At 41.5% G+C, this 18,404-nt stretch overlaps 1 long non-coding RNA gene across 4 annotated transcripts; it reads left to right on the forward strand.

Annotated features, from left to right (window-relative positions):
* The first annotated feature begins 6,635 nt into the window (after positions 1–6,635).
* LOC133919545 (uncharacterized) lies at positions 6,636–17,894 on the forward strand. Of its 4 annotated transcripts, none has more exons than XR_009909932.1 (7): positions 6,636–7,493; positions 10,116–10,232; positions 10,854–14,307; positions 14,433–14,673; positions 14,857–14,950; positions 17,185–17,395; positions 17,524–17,894. It is a non-coding gene; the product is annotated as an uncharacterized LOC133919545 (long non-coding RNA). The 4 variants fall into 4 exon arrangements; XR_009909930.1 differs by having other exon boundaries at positions 17,536–17,894; XR_009909929.1 differs by having other exon boundaries at positions 17,185–17,894.
* The last annotated feature ends 510 nt before the right edge of the window (positions 17,895–18,404 follow it).

Raw genomic sequence — 18,404 nt, forward strand, 5'->3', positions numbered from 1 at the left:
TATTACAACATTAAGAAAATATATTGTCATCGATACAAATAATATGTATTTACCATCATATGACAAAAACTGAATATATATTATATAGTGCACACCTAACTATTCTCTTCATGTGTATTTAGCAAAAGGTTTTTTCGAATGTGGTCCTTCTCCTCATTGCTAATTCCACTACACCAAAGAATTTAATCTGGTAAGTGAGATGTCAGAAACCATTAAAATATGGTTGGAAAATTGTGCCATTGATACTATACAACACAAAATTACCAAAATAAAAGTCTGAGCGGAAATTTTATTTCAGAAATGTAGAGTTTGTAATACCAACAAATCTAAAGAACTATTTACTGCATGACAAGATTATCCGGAATAAATCAATGTGAATATAGTAGAAGCTCAAGCTTCCTTTGGAAACTAGTGGATATGTTCTGTGAGTTAACGTGAGGATTGATAGTGACTCTGCATTAAATATAAGCAATACGATCTTGAAAACGATACAACACAAAGGAATTACAACAATAAACTCCAGTAGAGGCTCTGGAACAGGGGGATCTTCTTCTCAAGAACAAGATACCCTGCACGCTCACTGACACTTGTAGACTTCATAACAGGCAATATAAAAAAAATGCTCATAGAAACACACAAGTCGTAATTAAAAAGGACAAGATCAAACACATGTTGCACTCCAAGCTATTAATTTATAAGAGGGCAATTAATTTTTACACTATACATGCTTCTTCGATACTCTTGCTCTGATCAATAAGACCGCTAACCCAATAAAAATAGTCCTAGCAGTTTGCATATATAAAGATCAAACATAGGACATCGCAGAAGACAATAAAAGTTATGAATCACATGTTCAATCACAACCAAAACTCAGGGAAGGGGAAAAGTATGAGTCAACAATGTTAAACCAAAACTCAGGTTTTTAAAATTTAATAAAAAAAGAAGCAATGTAAACCTGACGTAAATATCTTGGGCCACGATCCCAAATAATTCATTAAGGAGAGATAACTACTTGACCATGACAGAATTGGAAACAAAGAACCTAAAGCATAAGCTTATAACCATTATTTTCTTACTTAAATATCAAACATTTTGAAGACATGAAACTAACACTGATGTTCATAATGATTTTTCAGGAAAGGGAAATGACATAGAGTATACTGATGATCATATCATGTGATACTTATTTTTAAAAGAAATCATGTGACGGAGGCATGGGGAATTAGAGCTAATAGAAAAATTAGCATGCACTGTAAGGTCATACATGCAAGATTGAAAATGCTTACTACATGCCACAACTTATTTCAATATTGTAAGATGAAAATGCTTACTACCTGCTAGCCATAATTTATTTCTACTCAGTTCAAAGCAGTTGCTCCAGCATCCTTATTGTTCTGCAACTGTACACATAGTTAGGTACTCAAATTCAAAAATCAAAATCCGCATGTGTTCCAATAGTATTTTTTTTCACAATAATTGATATGAAGTACGATGATCATGCTAATTAAAGCCACCTATCTATAAAGCTACAAATGCAGACTATGCAAGCCCAACGAAATCTAGCATCTCAAACCGAATCATTCAAAAGTTCGAGTTTCACTGAATGATTAACATAATTCTTAAATACAAATAATTAGTGGTAGCCATGTGTTCATGACAAGGATAGAAACAAAAGACAAGCATGATCACATACATAAAAAGAACATGAACGTGTAACATGTAACTTTGCATATTCTAGTCCTCGAAGATTGCTAAGATGAGCGATGCGGCCACATATTTAGAATGTAGTAATTTTGTATAAATTTTATTGAAACCCACAAAATCCTTATGAATCATCAAATCTAAATAGGTCTCACATTAAAGTAATTTTTTCCAAGTGAGTTTATAGGAGTTCATGTAGTAAACTGAGGGACAGATAAACATTACCTGTTTTGATAGCTTCAACAAAACAATAATACAAACTAAACAGTCAATTCATATAGGTATATATACATTATTTTGTAATCCAGATAGCATCCCTGCTTTTATAGTGTGCAGATTGTCATCACACGATATCATAACAATTTCCAAATTCATGCGTTGCTATCAAAATATCAACCACCAAATAAGATCCTATCTAACCAGAAACTCCAACGACTTCTTCCATAAAACACTAACATAATGAAGCCTTATAAGCACAGAAGGTTAGATTTCTCAAAGTTTAGAATTGCATCATTCTTACCAAGCTTTGTCCCCATGAGAATTATTGGTACACCGGGTGCATAATGCTTCAGTTTAGGTATCCACTAAAAAATAAAATGAGCTCAGAGTTCGCAAACAAGAAATCGAGATAATAAGCAACAGAAGTTTGGTATAGGAGCCATCAGAGAACATCGGGAGAAGGCAACTCTTGCCAACACATATGTACACCGAGAAAGAAACAATGGAAATGTTTCTCATCATTTTAGGGAATTAATTAATGGTGAAATGAACAAATATGCTACGAACAAAATACATGGTTGAGAAAGACACAATGCAGAACAAGAGCCCATCAAAAGTAGTGTATTTATCATACTTTGACATAATGTAGTGACCCAAGAGTCCCAAACTCATGTAGGATCAAGCATGGCCTCTAACAATTCAAATGGAACCCATGTCACCGAATAATTTTTTTTGCCGGTCTAGTGCATTTTCTACTCAAATATTATCTCAAGTTCCTTTTCTCAAGTCAATCTCTTTCGCCTATTACAAGGTTATTATAACTCATACGAGATATTTTATCATAGATCCTCAGGTAATTTCAAACACCACACAGATACCAAGCCACACGCTTTCGAAAATTGTCTCCAAACATAACAAAATGCAGCAAATAATCTACTCATATGAAGCATAGCATCCCCTTACAAACTGCCGCCTCGTAGGCGCACACTCGCACGCAACCAAAACAGAGAAGAAAAAATGGCAGCGGTGAATCAAAGCAGAGAAACATCAAGAGCCAACCCCACAACACACTCACTCACCGCTATCGCCGATCAAGAGTAGCTTGGCTTGTCTTCTCCCTGTGTCTTCTCCCCTCTCCTCCTCGGATGGAACCTCCCTATCACCTGCTTCTTGCTTGGCGTGTCCTGCCTATGAGCGCATAATCTTTACCATATATATCGGTGGCCTGGCGATAATGGATCCCGTGGAAATCTCGTCATGATAGATATAGGGGCAAGGGGACAGGGACAGACGAATCGCACGAAAATATTGCCATACAAAGGCGATGGATCCCGCACGAATCGCGTATAATCTGGCGAGGTTGGGGGAGATCTTGTGTGGATGGTGGGGGAAACTGAGATGGGGTCATCAGATGCAGTGGAGAAGCACCAGATTTGGTGCACTGGTGTTGGATTTGGTGGAGTCCGGTGCCTCAGCGAGCTCTTGGTCGATACTCTTGGCACGTCCCGGTGGCTGGAATGGAGCGGGGAGATGGGGGCCTAGGCTCCTAGAATAGAGGTCTGGGTGAGCTCTTGGCTTGTCCCGGTGGCTGGAATCGAGCGGGGAGGTCTGGAGATGGGGGCCGAACGAGAGGAATCGAGAGATGGGGAGCGAACAAACGACTGTGCTAGTCGAACGGATGAGATGTATGGGATTGGACGACAATGCTTCGTGTGGGCGAGCGGGAGCGATCAGACGGGCGATTCGTGTCCGGTCGTATGACTGTGGTACACGAAAGAATTCTTTTGATTCTTTTTAAGTAGTAGAGATTTTTATAAAATAAACTAGTTATGGTAAATTCGAATAATCTCCACCATATATCTTACACGATCAAATATTTCACAATCAAAGTTAGTCTATCGTCTCCTTCACTTTCAATTATTTAGAAATTTTCAATCAGTTTAAAAATCTGTAATTGATAGACGCTATTAGCTTTAAAAATTATAAATATATTATTATTTTTCTATCTATATAGATGAATCATCAATTTTATATTTTTAATTATTTTATTGTATTTTTAACTCCTGTCGTATTATTATTGATTTCCCTGTATGGCTGTAGTTGCTAGTTGTGAATAAAGTCCCGACACGTTTTCTCCCGGTCACCTACACCCTCTTCTCCTCGCACCCCTGGTCGGCCGGTTCAAAGTCCAAACTGATCAATCCTCTCTTCCTTCCCCCGTCCCCTGACCTGCAGCGGAACACGCGCGCCTCCATGCCCTGTCCTGCCGAAGCCAAGCACACCGCCCGCCCCGAAGGGATTCCTCTCTAGTACTCGTCCTCCTCGTCCCCTCCCTCTTCTGCTCCAGTGGACGGGTGTGGTGTGAAGATCCATCCGGACACAGTCTGATCTCTTCGTTTGTTGGTAAGGAAGCCCTAGCTTGCCTGGATGGACTACTCCGAGAGTGAGTTTTGTTGTGCGGGATATTTCCTTTGCTATGAATATGAGCAACCGGATCCAGATCTTCCCTTGCTGGGATGGATACTCCGATCCATCCATCCATCCATCCGTTTTGCTGCGGATTGGTTCGGTCGCAGCAACGAAAAGAGGTGTGAATCGGGTGTTAATTGGCTGTGAAACTCGTGTTATCTTATGTTTGACTCGCTGTAGAAGGCTATCTATTCTTATGCTGTGCGGTTGGTCCGAAATAAGGTCAACGGATGGCGGGATAGGCTACCGAAGTTTTGCTATTACCGGCCTTGTCATGCTAGTGGTGGCTATTAATTCCGGTTAAGAAGACGACGAAGATGTAAATCAAATATAGCCTGATCAGCTAGTATTTATAAAGGTCAGGAGAAACCTCCCTAGTTTGGAGGTTGTGGGAAGAACCAACCACTATCTCGTTAGAGGTGCATTAGTTCATCAGAGGAACTAAACTCTAACGAGGCTAGAGGTTGGTTCTTCTAGCAAGGTTAGAGGTCAGAAGGAGATCGCTCATAACAGCCGTTGGTATTTCTTGTCTTCTTAGCATAGTTGTTTCAAGAATTTCAACCTCGTTCCGGGTGAGTTATTTCCGCAAATCTTTAGCTTTGTTAGAGCTCTTTGAATTTGATGGACCTAACAAAATGGACTGCTGTTTCTCAATTACTAGTTTGGATAGGAATTTGCCCGGTTGCAATAATATCAGCAGGCCAGCCATAATTATTTGATTTTATTCTTAGACAAAAACCAGCATAATTACAATAAGATTCAGATGTTCTTATCCTTCATCTCCTTTCTTAGGTTGTTTTCCAGTCATGTGAGGCGAAAACATAATATGCAGCTAGGGGGTTCTGCAATACCTTTTTGCAACACGACACAGGAACTTGTTTTGCTTCATTTGTCCTTGATATATAAGAAAATTATAACATATGTCAATGATCAACATATGATTTACATCAATTGATCAAGTGAAGAATAGCCAGTTAGATCAACAGCGTCACATATATGATATAAAATCAAAAGCGAACACTGTTGAGTTTATGCATCACCCACTCAAATTCTTACACTACATGTGGGTATTTTCTGCATATACATGGGCGCTCACGAATTTGACCACTCAATGCAAGGGCGTGACTGCAGTTTAGAAAACTCCGATAGACAATGCCAGTTTTAACTCTCTTCTCTGATAAATGAATCCAAGGATGCCTCCAGTCTGAGATCTCCTTCTGTCTTGGTACTGTATGAAGTAAATGCACTGATAGTTTCATCCAAAACTTAAATTGTTAGAGAAAGGTGCAGATTCCTGCTACTTTTTCAATAATTCCAGTTATTTAAATTACTAAGTTCATGCTTCTGACTTGACAAAGGTACATTTTTCTTTTCGAATGTATTTTTCATTCAAATAATACTGAGGTAGAATTGTTGGGGACGGCAAGATAGTAACATGGACCTCGTTGGTTAATGCCTTGCATTTTGTTCTTCACTCGGGGCAATGTGGTAATTGATCATGATGGAAGTTCATCTATGCTTTTGCAAAGTAAAGCTATCTGAAGCTTTAATTTAGCTGACTGGTGATGTAACTATTAGCCCTAATATTATGTGAAGCTATTTTAGGACTATTGCATTTTCTTTTTCCCTTGTAAGTATTGAGTAGAGACACATATTTAGCTGGGATCATTCTTTATGATAATCAGTTAGTGAGTTACGGCATAACAAATACTCCTATCCAGAACTGACAGCAACCAACTTATTAACCAAATAATGATTTGCCCCTTCAGTTGTGTAACTGCCGGTTACTACTATAATTCATAGCAATCGTTTTCTCCCAAGCCTTTGGCAACTCTGTTACTGCAGCGAATAAGATAGTGTTTCTGCTCTGTTCCTTGATTGTCTCACTTTTAACCATGTCATGTGTGCATTATGTTCTTCCTAAATTCGTCATGTTACAAGTGTTTAGAGTTCTGACGGCCTTCCTTTAACACTTGAAATCCAGTCTTTGATTGATGGCCTCACCTTCAGCATCAATCGAGTTCAGTCAGGAAGCTGCTCGTAAGTCTCTGATCGCAATCTCCCAGTCCGTTCCAGAGACAGCTTCACCCCAGAAGTTGAAGACACCGATCTCCACTGCAGAAAATGTAAAGCTCGATGATGAGGCTGACAAATACAGATCAAAACTGATGTCCATCACAGACCTGTCTTCTGATGCCCAACCTACGCAGTGCCCTCCCAAGAATGTCGTCACTTAACTGTGGGGTGCTTACTGCTCCATATGCGGACATAATGTATCAGTGCGTTTGCTGATGTACCTGAACATTTCGCTGTCTTGCATTAAACGTCCTTGTGTTTCTAGTTGTTTTTGTGGGCAGTTGGTACCTGTTTTAAGAAAACATTCTTGGGAAACAGGTGGACATATATTGTACAGTTGTCTGACTGTTAATAAGGAACAAGTTAATATGAACATACTATCATGCTTAGGTTATTGTCTTCTTAAGGGCTTGTTTGGGCATGTGGGAATCAGGTCAAATCCCTTCAGATTGGCATGGAAATTAGTTCTTTTTCCTGCACCAATCTGAAGTGATTGGTTCCAATCCAGTGTGCCATACAAGCCCTTGGGAAATTCCTCGTCGCTCCCGGAAAGTGGCAGTACCTACACACACAGTTCCATTGCTAACTGTGGAGCCTTCAGGTTCAGATTTGTGCATTTTAGTTTTCAGAAGGGCACGGTCCATGGTCCATGGACATCTTTTCTTTTTTGCATTATCAAACACGAATTCTTAAAGAAGCAGCAGAGGGACATGGGAAGGGGAAGAGCTACAAGCTCACACCAAACGGGCAGTGCTATGACCCTTAAATCGATGGAACAGGGACCCAATGGGCGCGGGCAAGACGCCTCGGTTCGGCAGTTTTGCGGTCTCTTCTCCTCTACGCAAACCGGGCCAAACCCGTCCTTCCCGGCCCCATCGGTCGCGCGCGCACGCACACACCACGCGAGCGGGCGGAGACGGTGGACATGGCGCCGGCCGCGGCAGGCGATTCGCCCTCGTCGGAGGCGAAGGCGGAGCATCAGCATAAGCAGCTCAGGATCGCCGTCATCCACCCCGACCTCGGAATCGGTAACGGGTCTCTCTATCCACACCTCGCTGTTGGCCTGTTGCGCATTTTCGCGTTTGAGTTCGGTTCGATCTACTCGGCGGGGAGTTTCCGTTAGCGATCGTGCCGAGAGAATCAGGATGGTGTAGGTTTAGTTGCTTCCGGAATACTTCATCGATGAGAGATTCCACTCCGTGGCTTACCTAGAGTGGTAGCTTCGAGGCCTTGTGGCGAGAGGGTGGCTTCGGGGTTTAGTTGTCCGGAATACAAACAGAAGGAGAGCATATAAGAACTAAGAGTTCAAAGACAAGGATAAAAGCTAATACGAAGGACGGACCAAGAACAGACCTAGCTAGACAGCAAAACTAAGCTTCCAAAACAGTAAGACATAGTCAAATCAGATTGCCAGGAAACAAATGACCACCAGAAAGCATGTAGCTACTCGAAACAGCCACATTAGCATTGATCTTCTTCTGAATTCTGATGGCTACTTTAAGTCATGATGAAATTTATCTGCTTGGATCTTGAGTCAAGACATAGTGGATTTTATCCACAACTTAATGTTTTCCATTCCTAGGAATAACTCGACTTCTCATTGTGTACAGTGCTTCTATTCTTAGATAGGGACTGATAGATGAGGGAGTACTGCTCACCTCATGCTGTGTGATTTACTGATTCAGTGGCCTGTAAAATTTATGCTCCTTTCATCTTTTTGACCAGGCAGATCACAGAGTAATGGACTATCAGACTTGGTAATTTTTTTTTTCTCGAACGCACAAGAGAGCTGCATATTATTATATGAAGAAGAAGAAAAGGAGTCTAAGAAGACTCGAACAAACCACACACCCATTATGGCGAAGTTTGTTACATGAGGACTTGCCAAAGAACAACCAAAAAAAAAACCGACCAACAACCTATACACTCACGACCATATGTTACTAAGGCCTTTGGGCCCCGCCATACACCACAAACTGGCCTCATCTCTAATGTCCTGCATGATGGCATTGAAATTGGGTGAAACACCCTCAAAGACACATCCGTTCCTATGCTTCCATATCCACCATGCCACCAACACAACCAACGAATTAAACCCCTTGTGATGTTGTTTAGAGACTTGCTGCAAAGCTTGATGCCACCACACGGTGAAAACAAGGTCATCCGGCCCTGGTGTTAGTTGCTACGGTCCAACCAAGGACAACACCGAGAATTTGTGAACACACATGAAGTAAGCAAGTGTTGCACATTCTCCTCCTCCTGGTCACACAGTAAACAACGCTCGGGGTGATCAAGACTACAACGGGCCAAGCGGTCGACGGTCCAACATCGATTTAGCGAGGCTAACCACACAAAAAATCTGCAGCGAGGTGGAGCCCAAGTTCTCCAAATTTCCTTCCATTCAAATTCCATGGCCCCCACAAAGAAACGGCGGTAAGCTGATCTAGTTGTGAACTCACCTAAGGAAGACGACGTCCATATGTGTTGATCCTCCACTCCAAGAATGAGCTCAATCCCGATTAGAATATCCCAAAATTGAAGATATTCCATCAAAGCCGCAGTTGGCAAACCACCCCTAATGTCACGGATCCAGGTGTTATTGTTAGTGCTTCCTGAACCGTTCTTCGGTTAGCAATTCTCCTTGCCACATGCACACAGAGAGACGGCGCAAGGTCAATTAAAGATTTCCCATGTAGCCATTTATCACACCAAAAAAGAGTCCTGCAGCCATCTCCAACAATAGAGATGATCGATATGGAGAACATAGCCACTGAATTGGGATGCACTTGGATGTCAAGTCCAGCCCATGGACGATCAGGTTGGGTCTTTTTGAGCCACAGCCACCTCATTCGCAGTACCCATCCAAGGACCTCCAAGCCAAGTATTCCCAGTCCACCTAGATCAATTGGTCTCTTGACCCAGCCCCAAGCAACAAGGCAATGACCTCCATTCACCTCCTTGCGACCCTTCCATAGGAAAACTCTCCGCATCTTGTCAATTGCTTTAATTACCCATTTAGGAAATTCCAATGCAACGAGCTGATAGATAGGAATGGCTGTGAGCACCGCACGGACAAGGGTGGCCCTCCCAGCCGGGTGCATCATGGCTGCTTTCCACCCAGGCAACTTATCAGCAATTTTGGCAATTATTGCATGGAAATCAGCTTTAGAGAGTTTCTTGATTGACAATGGAAGCACGAGATATTTGCAAGAGAAATCCTGCACTTTTCAAGGGATGGATGCTTGCACTACTTCAATGTCTTGTCCTTGACATTGGATTGGACTCACTGAACACTTACTGATGTTGGTGATCAGCCCCAACGCCTCTCCAAACACCCCAAGAATCTCTTTGATCAATTCCAAATCTTCCGTGCAAGGCCACAAGAAAAGAACCACATCATCAGCATAAAGTGAGACGCGCTGACTAATGTTTGAAATGTCCATAGCTATGGACCAAGATCTACAGCTTCGCTAGTATCTTATTTTGATGTTTTAATTCAGATGATTTAACATGTCTAGGACTAGAAGTATTGTCATATGATTTATATGTTTGATGTGACTAGTTCTTCAAGTATAACTAGATCTGACTGAAATTAGTTCTTCAAGTATAATTAGGTCTGACTGAAATTAAGGCCATCTTCCTTCTTGCAGGTGGTGCAGCGAGACTGATATAGTTCATGTGGCATGCAAGCTCACTTCCCATGGACATAATGTTCATGTTTTCACATCATGCCATGACAAAACTGTGTTTTGAGGAGACTGTGTCTGGTAAGGTTTTAAGCAACAAATGTGAATGTTCTTATTGCTCCCATGAGTACATTATCCTGTGGTCCTGCCGAACGTACCAAATGAGAACTACCCTCCAAAAGGTTCGTGAGAAGTAGAAACATTGACCGTTATATAGGTTTTAGTATCTTAGATTAGTTTCTAAAAGCCATCAGTATCTGCCAGAAGATCTCCAAATCATTCCACCTATTCTGTCCTTCCAACTTCTAGTGGCAATGGCCAAAATCAGTCTTTGTTTGTACATGGCTGAGCTTGTTCTATTCTCCTATTTTTTGGTGGTTCTTACCAGATAAATTCCCTGCTTCGCATTATTTATATACTACATTATCTGCTCTGTTGTGCATTGTCCTGATGCACTGGTAAGAGCTGTTGCCATTATGAAGCGTTGCTTCCATGCAGTTTCTTTTGTACTTCCATTTGCACATAAAATTTCCAAATCCATTGGCATTCTCCTTTACAGATTGTTAGATCGTTCTGGGTAAACTAATGCATAAATGTTAAGCAATAATGAGTCTTCTATCACCAATTTTCTGTTATTTCTATGAAGCTACGATTAAGTAATCCATAAGTGTTCTTGACTCGTCTTCTCTAATAAATATCCAGGTCAATTTCCAGTTTCTGTGTATGGGGATTTCTTACCTCGACATATCTGTTTTCATGCTGTCTGTGCATACCTCCGATGCATTTTTGTGGCACTATGTGTGCTACTTTGGTGGCCTTCATTTGACATCATATTTGCAGTCCAGGTTTCTGTTCTGATTTCACTGCTTAAACTGAAGGCCTAGCCCAATGTACTGACTTATATTTTTTAGAACTTCTCTTTGGTTTAACCTCAGAAGTTAAGTAAAAATTACTTTTGTGCATCTGTTCAGATTTTGTTCTATTGCCATTTCCCTGATTTGTTTCTTGCAAGCACACTTCTATTCTTCGGAATTTATATCGCAAGCCCATTGATATGATTGAGGAAGCCACTACTGGTCTCGTCTTATGTCACTATATTGCAATCTGGTTCATTTCCTGCTCATATATGTAGACACCTTTGATGCATGCTAAAGGTGGCGGTTTTTATTTTTTATCATATCAGGTATGCCGGATTTGATTCTAGTTAACAACAAGTTCACTGCATCTACATTTGCCAGGACCTTTAGTAGCCTTCATGCCAGGGGAATTGAGCCTGCTGTTCTATACTCAGCAGTCTATGTTGAGCAGTTTGATGAACCCCATGCTTATAAGTAACTAGAATACTCATATATATACTCATATTTCTATAACCCAAATTGACATAATATAATCTATTCTCATATAATTATAGGAACGTCACTCTTGTCTATTATGTTAACCTACCATGCCATGTTCGTTGATGCTAAAATGTTATTTATTGACCATTGTGCAGACTGAATTTTCTATCAATCAACCTATCGACGATTTGTAAACCGCCGATCTTATAAATACATGAATAAAGTAGGGGATACTCCCTGTAGCCAAATCATACGTCAGAATACAGAGATTTATACAGGTTCATACCTCACAAAAGATAATAGCCTTATGTCCCGTTGTCTTCTATTGATCTTCGAGACAGATTAAAAGGGGGAGGGGAGGGTCTTGGCTAGCCTAGATAGATCTAAACCTAGTCGAGGGCTCATCGCGTGTAGTCTCGGCGAGATGTTGATGTAGATGCCGAGTACAGAGGGCTCAGGGCTCGTGGTGCGCTTGAGGGTTTTGTATGCTTCGGCGATGGGCTTATGTCTTGTCTTCCACAGGGTCCCTTGTCTCCGTATATATATGAGGATTGCCGTGTAGCATCCAGACTCCTTTCCGAGTAGGATTCGATCATCCTTAAACTTAGTGATAAACTTAATCATTTAAGGGATATTCTGGAACACGTGATACTTTGGAACGTCTAAAGACTTCTTTCCTAGATACAATCGTATGCTCCGAGAATCTAGGAAATCCTAGGAGATTCACATACGTATAGGACAGTCGTATATGGTAGTTTTATACTACTTATCGTCAAGTCCCCTATCAATACGTGAAATGAGGTTGTGACGGATCAAAAACTTAACATAGTCAAAGGAAACATTTTGACATGTTGTTTCTTTTGAGTGATAATTAGGGTCCCCGGGTAGGATGCACATCTAACTAGGCATCCGGATGTCCTCGGATCATCTAGTTGGGGTTTTAGACTTCCCTGGGTAGCTCCGTGAGCTTCCGAGAAGGTACCTCGTATGAGTAGGAAATTTGAGTTATCTGAGGGATATCGTCACGAAAAGGATGGGGATAAGTGGCTCTTTGCCTGTCGGTTTTTTGAAATTTGAACCATCATGGCGGAAATTTCACCTGGTGGTAAAAAAAACTTTTTCTGGCAAAAGATCATGATGATGTCTGGAAACTGCAGCACATTCATCGTGGTAGTGCGCCAGCTCTCCAGGTATTTCGTACCAATAGCCCCTTCATGCGCCGGAAGAGATCCCAAACATAAAATACGATAGGACCCTGACACAGAAGATCATAGCTCTGAGTAGCACTCGGAACCGCAGCGAAGGAGAAAAAGAAGAATAAACGCAAGGCCAAACCACCCGACGTCATGACAGTCGAGCAGACCGGCCAACCACACCGACGCTTCGAGAAAACAGACGGAAGGAAGGGACGAGGCTGTTGCCTGATACATCGTACCGACGCCCACGATCTGACCGAATACAATGTCTTACGGGGCATCATCAACAAGGAGCTTAGGGAGCGCAGGCCTAGCCGTAGCGACTATAGTGAGGACGCGGCCGACCCTGACCAGTCGGCGCTGGGTTTCCATGAGGCCGATCACACGGTCCACCATATCTTCAGGGGCGCCGCAACGTATTCCTCGAACAGGGAGTACAAGTCGGTGGTCCGTGGGGTGTGGACGACCACTCTAGGACCAAGCCTGCGCTTGAAGTGGTCGGAGGTACCCCTCACTTTCAGCCAGGCCGACCACCCCGCGCAGGTCAAACGCCTTGGTCGCTACCCCATCATGGTCGAACCAACGGTGCAGAACATCCATTTGGGACAAGTACTAGTCGATGGAGGGAGCACCATCAACCTCCTCTTCGCCGACACGCTGGACGCCCTGCAGATTCCAAGGAGCGCGTTGAAACCCTCTCCCTCTCCTCCCTTCTTCGGAATCACCACCGGCTCCTCAGCAAAACCGTTCGGGTGAATTGAGTTTTCCATCACCTTCGGCTCACCGAGTAACTTCAGGACTAAAGGTCCTGTTCGATGTGGCAGATTTCAGGACCACTGACAATGCTATCCTGGGTCGACCAACGACGACCCAATTCATAGCCGTCGCCCACTACGCTTACCAGGTCATCAAGATTCGTGGTCCGACGGGAGCCATCAATGTCTTCGGCAATATAAAGACGACCCTGTACTGCGACAAGAGTAGTCTCGACATGGTCAGGCTAACTCCTGGGTCACACCCGAGAATGTCGGGCACAGTGATCGCCTGGTGAAGGTTCACATCGTCGCTAGTCCATACGGTCAGCTCAAAGCCGTTTGGCTCGACGATTCTGACCCATCCCAGGACGGTCCAGATTGGGGCCAGTCTGGATGCCAAATAGGAATTCACGCTCGTCACTTTCCTCCGGGCAGACGCGAACGTCTCTCTGTGGAATCCGTCCGATATATCTGGAATCCCTAGAGACGTGATCGAGCACTAATTGTCAGTACGGCCTGACACGCGACCAATAAAGCAAAAGACCCGTCGGTTTGCACCCAACCAAAAAGAAGCACTTCGAGAGTATAAGGGCCTTTCTTTCCGAGCAGCTACTGGACCATCCATAGCACCACCTTTTATTTCTTTTGACTGATGAAGTTTTTTCACTCGATGAATGCAGCAATATCCTGAAGTTTGAGCTAATTTCATCCATCTTCCGTCTGTCATAATATATCACTCTTCTGTACCTTGGCTATACAGTTTTCTGTTGACAGCAGCTTCCGAAGTTGTACAATTTTCATGGTTCATGATAGGCAATTTCTCAGCTCTTTGAGTGAACCAAATCGCAAAGAGTTGGTTGATGCACTGGTAAGTATCAAAACAATCTATGTTTCTCTTTGCATGTAGGTCGCACAAGAGCATAGACTATGTGTTTTCTGAGCGCACGGTGGAAGTCCAATTGTTCCTTAATGATAGCATTTTTCTTTTGGTAGGGTTCATCCTCCAAGCTATGTTTTTTCTTGGTTTTCCCTACACAACCAATTACTCCCAGAATGGTGGATTCGGTCTCCTGGGTGGCTGGGTCCTGCTTCCTGCAGCTAAGCAGCTTTGCTGTGGGTACCACAATAGATCTGCTGGCTTTTGGCCGTCAAGAGGGGCAGAAGGCTAGCTTGATGATACATTTGTTTGATCTTCGGTCTCAAAACAAAAGGTCAATGGTCTGTACTGCAAAAGGTGCGTTGGGCTTTCTTTACTTCAGTACCTATGTTGTAGTTCTCTAAAGGGCCCATATTTCTACACAATTGTAATCTTTAGTCCATCTTGCTAAAATATATTGTTATTGCAGAACTTTTAGCCCCTATTCCCATCATCCCATGTTGTTCTATTCTAATTTAACATGTGGTTATCTTAATGCAGGGAGACTAACAGAAGTCCAAGATTCCTTCCTCCTCCGGGTGGATGGTCCCAGTTGAGTTGGACGTTTTGGTGGGAAGCGGACAAACCAAAGCAGGTTCCCATTTGACATCTAAACTTTCCTAACAAAATAAATTCTCGCAAGACCTTTTTCATCAAAATGTTTACACCTAAACATGAATTTGCAACCTGCTAATTCACATATTCTCTAGCCACCTAGCCCATACTTTGAAGTACTGGAAAGTCTATTCCTTACCATGGGAGCAATCAAAAGATTGCTTAGATCACCTTTTTTGTTGAACGTAAGATTGCTTAGATCACTTGCTCACTGATGGTCGACTGGACTGTTTCGATCAACATTCGGTGGCTAATTTCAATCATCATTCGGTGATTATTAAAAAACTAGGTTGTGTCAAAACGTAAAATCTTACTAGTGCCAGTACAATAGCTGGCAAAATTGCATTGGAAGTACTTATAGAGGTTGCTCTGAGCTTTCTGGTTTTAGGATCGTAATTTTCCCTTTGATGGCCCACCAGGACCAAACTGTTATGAATAACACTTGTAATTGTATCGAATAACCACATGGGTAATATATAGAGTACATGATTGCGTAAGAACTCTACTAGTGAATAAAAAAGAATTCTATACTCCTAGCACCCCTCCTTAAATGTAAGGTGTATACAATAGTGTTACATTTGAAAGAGAGAAGTGAAAAAAAAAAAAAACAATACTTCCAGGTGCTGTACGAGAAGGTGCCGCAATAGCAATTGGAATTATAGAGGACTTTGTAGCTTGGAATAACAAAAGAACGGGATTTTTTATGTGAGATCTGCCTATCATATGGAGAGGTGGAACCAACATGGCAAGAAATTAAACAAGCGGAACTGCATCAGCTAATGATAATCCTGTTTGGAAAACCCTATGGTAGCTGTGCGTGCTAACAAAGGTGAAGATTCACTACCAGAGGGTTCTGGATGGCACTCTCCCTTGCTACGGCGTGTTGGCGAATCGTCACGTCCCGATGTCGTCCATGTGTCCGCTGTGCAAGACCTTATGTGAGGATATCATGCATGTGTGCTTTGGTTGTGCACGGGTACGTGAAGTCTGGTATAATCTCAGGCTGCTGGAGAAAATCAAGAGCGTTATGATGGTTGACAGGGCAGGCTCCACGACCCTGAAGAAATGCTGCGTTTGCTGGAAGAAAAGTCGATCTTGTTCCCACGTGTGGGGATCATGGTTCACAAATGCATCGGTAACCGCCCAAAAATCGTGGTTACTAAACTTCTCGGTCCAGTTTCAGAAACCAAACGGTAACCAAAATTTGAATTCGAAAAAATCAAAAAAATCAAAAAAAATCAAAAAAATATTTAAAAAAACTAGACATAATTCTAAGACCTTCTGTGAATTTTTTTTTCAAAAATAATATCGTTTGCATTGTATTCTATAGGGAGGAAGTTTAAAAAAAATATAAAAAAATTGAAGCGTGCGGCTAAGTTATTAACTCATGTTAAGGAAAAGTGTAACATGCAAACACATATTTTTCTTATGTAAAATGTATTTTAAAAGAATCTTTAAAATTGATTTCACTTTATTTAGAGTTTTATTAAATTCTCTATGATTTTTACAAAGTTCACAAGCATAAAGTGAATATGTTAAGAAATAACACTGTAATTAACTTTTTCATATCTACTATTATTTTTCCTACGTAAATCATAATATAAATAAGCTAATAAAAATGGTTTCACTAATATTTGAGGTGTGATGGGTCAGTTATGAATTAATCTAGTCGCAATACATTTACACAATCATGCATGTTACAATAACTAATTCATGAGTTTATGTATTTTTAAAAGACATAGGATCATGTAAGAAGACTAACAAAATTAGTTTCATGATTTTTGGATTAGCAAAGAGTAAACTATGTATTTAACTTGGTTTAACAAATACAATTTCTCACAGAAAATTATGAACTTTTTTATGAGTATAAATACTTTTATCATGTAGATCATGTCATAAGGAAACCAACAAAATTTGTTTCACTTGATTTGAAGTTCAAATGAATTAGTTATTTATTATAGAACATTGAGATAATTTTTAGATTTTTTTTTGAACTTCACTGAAAATCGAGAAAACTGCTCGATAAATCGAGAAAACCGAGCGGTTACCGAAAATGTGGAAAATTCGAGAAAACCGCTCGATAAATCGCAAAAACCGCTCGGTAACCGGTTCAAACCGACCAGTTACCGAACGGCTAAAATCGTGATTTTTTTTCTTCCAAATTTTAAATTTTGTCAAATGAATTTTCTCTGAATTTTTTAAATTTTTGATCAGTAACCGCGGTTATCACGAATTTTCGGTTACCGTGAACTAGTGGCAACCACGTTGTGGTACACCTGGTGGCAACACAGACAAGTTACGGTGAGACAATCCAGCTGCAGGCCAGAACGACATTAGCGATCGCTGCACTTACAACAAACTATGGTAAAGCAATGAATATGAAGAGCGGAATTAAGAGACATGGCTGGACCAAGCCTCACGAATGGTATGTCAAATTAAATATAGATGTTGCTTTTTATCTCGATCAGAAAACTAGGTCAACTAGGACTATAATAAGAGAAGTGGGAGGTTTCTTTACGGCTATCAATAGCAGAATCGCTCACGTCAATTCAGCATCAACTGCAGAGGCTGGAGCTCTGAGAGAGGGACTCATCCTACCAGGTTAGATTGGATGCTCGAAGTTAATCATTAACTCTGACTGTATGGAGGTGGTTCAGACAATGCAGAACGGTGACAACTCAGCAACGGAAGCTTCAGCAATATACTAAGAGTGTAATTTTCTAGTTAGAGACTTTGATTATGTAATAATAGAACACTGTCTGTGGGAGGGTAATATTGTACCTTATGTGTTACAGTGTTAGCAGCACAGGTAAAGGGATCCCAGGCATGTGTCTGGATGGGAGATCTTCTGACTTATTGTGGTCAGGTTGGTAAATGATGTAACTGTCTTTGATGGATTCTTAAAAAAGACTCAGTTCGGTCAGCACATCTGACCCAGTGCTGCCACGTGGGTCCCAAATTAAGTTAACCTACTGGCCTTTCACCCGGCTATGTTCAGGAAAGTAACCATTTTTAATAAGAGATACTAGATTGAATTGGACACATTCAATAGATTATGCTCTCCTCAAAGACCTAGCCACTGATTTAATTACTTGCACACACTTTTGTTTTCTCTTGGATAGGTGGCTTTGAGCGGTGGATAGGTGGGTTTGAGCGGTGTCGTACTCTTTAGACTTTTTGATTGCATGTGACAGTGGGAGAGTGGTACAATTGCAGGAGTAGACCCTACGTCCCTACTACCCCTGCCTGTATGCTAGCTGATCATGTTACCATAACTATATAAAAAGAACTAGAGGACCTAGGTGATTTTATATTAATAAGAAGTAGACACTTAAACTCATGTGGAAGAGGGTTTGGTGGTCTAGACGTAAAAACTAGATCAATCTACGAGTAACTATGTGGTTTTTTATTAATAAGAAGTATGCATATAAATT

Source organism: Phragmites australis, chromosome 5, assembly GCF_958298935.1.
Source record: "Phragmites australis chromosome 5, lpPhrAust1.1, whole genome shotgun sequence".
In the NCBI taxonomy this organism is placed as follows: Eukaryota; Viridiplantae; Streptophyta; class Magnoliopsida; order Poales; family Poaceae; genus Phragmites; species Phragmites australis.